The sequence below is a fragment of the Lathamus discolor genome, chromosome 1 (assembly GCF_037157495.1).
Source record: "Lathamus discolor isolate bLatDis1 chromosome 1, bLatDis1.hap1, whole genome shotgun sequence".
Classification (NCBI taxonomy): Eukaryota; Metazoa; Chordata; class Aves; order Psittaciformes; family Psittacidae; genus Lathamus; species Lathamus discolor.
In genome coordinates this window covers 6453622-6458936 of record NC_088884.1, presented here as the reverse complement: position 1 = coordinate 6458936, position 5315 = coordinate 6453622, and the positions used below count along the sequence as shown (strand labels likewise).

At 45.2% G+C, this 5315-nt stretch overlaps 1 long non-coding RNA gene across 1 annotated transcript; it reads left to right on the top strand.

Moving 5' to 3' along the window:
• The first annotated feature begins 992 nt into the window (after positions 1 to 992).
• Positions 993 to 3727, top strand: LOC136006790 (uncharacterized). The gene is made up of 3 exons (XR_010609268.1): positions 993 to 1462; positions 2284 to 2389; positions 3429 to 3727. It is a non-coding gene; the product is annotated as an uncharacterized LOC136006790 (long non-coding RNA).
• The last annotated feature ends 1588 nt before the right edge of the window (positions 3728 to 5315 follow it).

The following is a 5315-nucleotide window of genomic DNA, read 5'->3' as shown; positions in this document are numbered from 1 at the left end:
AAGTTCAGGTTGGAGATAAGGCAGAAGCTCTTCCCTGTGAGGGTGCTGAGGCGCTGGCACAGGGTGCCCAGAGAAGCTGTGGCTGCCCCATCCCTGGCAGTGCTCAAGGCCAGGTTGGACACAGGGGCTTGGAGCAAGCTGCTCCAAGGTGTCGCTGCCTGTGGCAGGGGGTTGGAACTGGGTGATAAGAGGGAAATGTGATTTCTTCCAAATGTCCCCAGTGATGCAGCACCAATTGCTCTGCACAAAGCTTTTAAAGTCCAGGTTTCCAACTTAACATCATTTACAGCTTTCAATAGCAATGAGGCGCAAGTTTAGTTTTACAAATACCAGCTTTAAAGATGAATGTGACACAACCTCCCTCTAATCTGTTACTCTGTCTAATGGCATTAGGCACATCATGGTTTTACCCTTGGGAAAAGGAAAAGGGAAGCACCCGATAGTTAACCGACAGCGGCTCTATATTTAGCAAAGTCATGCATATTCATAGGTTTTCTGGGAACTAATTATAATGTAATTATAATCTCTGCATCCTAATGACACATGCGCTTCCTTGCTGAGTGGTCGTGGATAGTTTTCCTCACTGTGTTTACTGAATGATCCCAGTGCTTGTGCACTCTTGCGAGGTCCTAGTGCCGAGTTCGCAATTGGCACGTTCTTGCTTCTGTTCTGTCCCAGTCTCGCTCCATGGTGGGAGCCACTCTGCTATCTTGAATGCTGGCGTCCTTGGTCTTATTTACTGTCTCCTTAGTTGTCATCAGTCCCCTGATGTTCCTTCTCCCATCAGCTGAACATTCCTTTCTGGCTGCAGTGTCAGTAAATTAGAACAGTGTGGCCTATTCTGCTATGCTAAAGGCACACGCAGTACTGTCGGTTTAAGATTAAAGGTTACAGTTGTGGCCATTTGTTCCACTCACAGTAACTCTTGCCTCCTGGGCTCTGGTTTCATAGCATAAAATAAAGCTTTGGGACACAAATCTACTAGTTCTCTTCGAGAAAAGGCTGCAGTGCTTCTAGCACTGACCTCACACACTGAGAGCTGAGATTCCCAGAAGTCATGAAAGCCACAAGACCCAAAGAAAACCCCATTTGTGGTTTCATCACGGCTTCCCCCTCCACCCCCATCAACCCGAACGGAAAAGGAGCTGGATTTCCCCCAGAATCCGCGTGGAGATCCCCTGGGACCCTCCTTGGCCCTCACCCAGCTCCTCCAGGATTCCCCAGCAGCCAAGTCACACTGCAGAAACCCCAGCATGGAGCAGTTTCTCTTGTGAAGCTCAGGAGCAGCTTTTGGAAAAGCAGGATCCTCTCCAGCTCAATGCCAGCAATGCACCAGCAGCTCATACCCGTCATGCGGTGCTCCCCTGGGCAGCAAAACCAGCCCCTTCCCACCAGTTCTACCAATTTACGTCCAAAAGATGCAGTTTTCATTGTGAATCAACATGTAAAGCTATAGCAAGCAGTAAGTGCGGTGTATTTTAGCTTGTACTGGAAAATGGCCTTGCCTACAATGCCGAGCACCAGATCTTTTCCTTTTCTTCCTTTTCCTTCTCCTTTTCCTTTTTTCCCTTTCCGTTTTATTTTCCTTTTTCTTTCACTTTGTTTTCTTTCTCTTTTCTCCTTTTTCTTGTTTTTCTTTTTTTTTTCTTTTCCTTTTTCTTTTCCTTTTTCATTTTCTTTTTTTCCTTTTTCTTTCCATTTTTCTTTTTCTTTCCCTATTTTTATTTTTTCCTTTTCCTTTCCCTTTTGCATTTTTTTCTTTTCTTTTTATTTCTCTTTCTCTTCTTCATCTTTGTCTTCTACTTGGTCATAACCTTCTTCACCTGTGTCTTCTTCCTCTTCTTTGTCTTCATCTTCTTCATCTTGCCTTTTCTTCATCTTTGTTTTCTTCATCTTCATATTTTTGATGATGATTATTATTACTACTACTATCATTGTTTTTATTACTAGTCAACATGTTTAGCTATTAAAACCGATCTGTTACATCCATAGGATAAGCTCTTTTGCATGTGTAGTCGTCTGGGTGGGAAGCAATGTCAGATCAACCTCGTTTAGGCACTGCAGGTGCAGGTCACACTTACTTTTGCCTCTCAAACCCCTTCACCTGCCTTTAGTATTTGCAGGGTGCACCCAGCAGGGGTAATTATTATCACAGCCCCACAAAACAGCTGCTTCTTTCATTAAGAGAGGCTCAAGGTTACTGTAGCTCGATAAGACAAAAATGCCAACTCTGGAATTACTTCCTGGATAAAGAAAAACTTCCATTTATTTGTTTTCTTTCAGGGCTGGAGTTTGATTATTCCAGATGCTTTTAATCATAGTGGGCAGCACCACTTTCGGATCAAGACTGGGGTAGTGACTGCATATTACCTGAACTGATTAACAGCAGGTAAGACAAAATTGGAGCAGGGATGCTGACTGGATGGGAAATCATTCTGGTTTTCAAACCTGAGGAGCTTTACAAATGGTTTGTAGCAACATTTTGCACTAAGAATACGCAGTTAGCAGGGGTGAGCCATCCTCCCAACTATTCCTCTGAGATAAGAACCTTTTATAATGAACACACATCTGTAGTGGGTTGTATGTGATCTTAGAGCAGCTCCAGTGCCTAAAGGGACTGCAGGAAAGCTGGAGAGGGGCTTTGGGCAAGGGCCTGTAGGGACAGGCCAAGGGGAATGGCTTTAACCTGCCCGAGGGGAGACTGAGATGAGCTCTTAGGCAGAAGCTCTTCCCTGTGAGGGTGCTGAGGCGCTGGCACAGGGTGCCCAGAGAAGCTGTGGCTGCCCCATCCCTGGCAGTGCTCAAGGCCAGGTTGGACACAGGGGCTTGGAGCAAGCTGCTCCAGTGGAAGGTGTCCCTGCCCGTGGCAGGGGCTGGGACTGGATCAGCTTTAAGGTCCCTTCCAGCACAAACCATTCTATGATTCTATGATCCACAGACTGTGTTTTCTTTACCAAATCCCAGTATTATTGCCCTCAGCTATTTCTTGCCGAAGCTGATGTGAACTCTAACACAATGACTGCTTTTCTCTATGCTAACCGTGTGAAATCCCAACCTGGCCAGAATCCAGAGATTAAAGAACATTGCTTTATCACCAGCGATTTAAACCCTGAGCCCTGGGAATCTGGGTTATCACTTCACTGGTGTATAACTGGTGCAGCACTATCATCTGCCTGCCTCTCAATGCTTCTAGTCATTATCTTCTGATATATACACCTTGTCTCAAGGTTTACAGTCTCTTTCTCGGAAGGGTGAATTGGTTTGTCAGCCAGTTTGGCCACCAGAGGTGGTGTCTTCAGTAAAGGTTAACAAGGGTTTATGCTGTCTCCTGGATGGACAGAGGGAGAATTTACCCATTTCTAATGAATAATTGCTGATTGGCTATGAAATGTTATCCTGCAAATAGCTCCTTTCCTTCCCTTTTGTAGTTATTGTGAAGCTATTTTCTGATACTCACTGCCAAGCCAAAGTGACTTGCATCAATAGAAGAAGAAACAGAGGCAGACGAAGCCAGGAGACTGTGTGTGATAAGCCGCTTGTGTTGGATTTCTGGACTTGAACCCTCTGGTTCAAGGAGAAGCTTTATCTTATTATGCATTATTACCTGCGGACTGGAGTGGTGGGTACCAATGCTGTGTCTCACCTTCTCCTCACCCTCTACTCCTCCTCTTCCATCTACCCAGGGATCAAAACATCAGTTTCTTTTGCTTCTGACTTAATAAAAGCTGTGCAGAAGGTGCTGGCTGGGTGCTGGATTTGTTTGATCCATCCTTCTCTCCCCTTCTCAAGGAAGGGTAATTTCCTGCCTGTTTTAGAGGTAGGAAAGTAGGAGTAGGTAGAGGTAGAAAGAGGTAGGTAGTGGAGTTGTGGATATTTATTGCCTTTCTCTTTGCAAAGGGTTTTAAGAACTATCCTTCAGCCTCCGAATTGCTGTCTTTGGAAAACCTAGTGTGTGAAATGACAACTTGACTCAGGAAAGCAGCCTGAGGTCCCAGAAAGAGCTTTGTCTTATTTGCTTTTGCTTTTGAGTACTTAACTGCAATAAACCTGCTAATAACAAAGTGAGCTGCCCTTTTTATGGGTTAGGGAGCATGGCCTTGGGCCCAGCACATCCTGTTCCTCAATGACCTGGAGCTAAATCAGACTTCCTGGTGTTTCTGGCAACCCCAATAGTTGATTTAGGGTGAAGTAGGGCCTCTGTAGTGCCCTTCTCCAGCTACTGAGTGCCTTAATCCAACATTTACTCTGCTGCTTCCTGAGAAGGAGGTTTATTCTTGGGCCCAAGTACCTGGAGTGTGCTGGGGGAGACTCTCATCACAGCTCACCTGAGCACCATTTCAAACCCAGGGGTAACAGGCATGGTGGCTTAGCAGAATGGACAGCACAGGGGAATGAGAAGCTGCAGAAATACATGGGCTAAAACATCGGTGCAGGATTGTTCTTTCTTATCAGCCAAAACCATTTGAGGATCTTGAAGAACACTCAACTTGCTCTTCTCCTTGCATTTAGAAGAGGCAAATAATAGCTTTGCAACTTGCTCCAGGTCCTTTCTTAGTCTCAGATCAAAGTTGTAGCTCAAGATTCGTGTTCATCCTCTGGTGGGGATAATGTAGGAAAGCAAAGGTTTCAACTGCACCTCGACATAGGATGTTTCCCACTTTCTCTTCCAGTCCTCTGGAAGAGAAAGGATAACACCAAACTAGGTAGAGGCAGATTGAAAACATCAACCTCAACACAAGAGAGAAGCTCCTGGGACTTACTCAAGGTACTATAAGGAGGGTTTTGTAGCAGGAATGAGGAGGTATTTCTGTGAGAAACTGAAAGTACATGGAGTAACCGCTAAAAGAGGGAAGCAAATGGGTCTGAAAAGGGGGAAAGTAGGGAAGGAAATGCACCATCCCAATGCATGCAAGTGTTTCATTATCTGAAATGATGATGTGAAGCCAGCAGACGTAATGTAAGTAACACATTTTCAGTTGTTCTTTGCTGTTTTCTGGTCTTCTGCCTGGATTCTGGAGTTTCTGTTTGCTGGCACAGAGACCAAGATCAGTTTTAAAGACAAAACTAAGGTCACTGTGTAATTCCACAACACTGAAGCTGGAATTCATCTCGCCTAACTTCATCTATACAAAACTCGGGCATCTCAGCCAAGCTGCTCTTCCAGATTTCCTCTGAATTGAGTAGATGGTGAGAGAAGGAGACGCTGCACAAAGCACCCCATTTGAAGATGGGGACACAGCCACAGGATGCCTCTTCCCACACCTCTGATCTGGTTTAACATGAAGGCCTGAATGAGGTGGCTGTAGTTATACCGG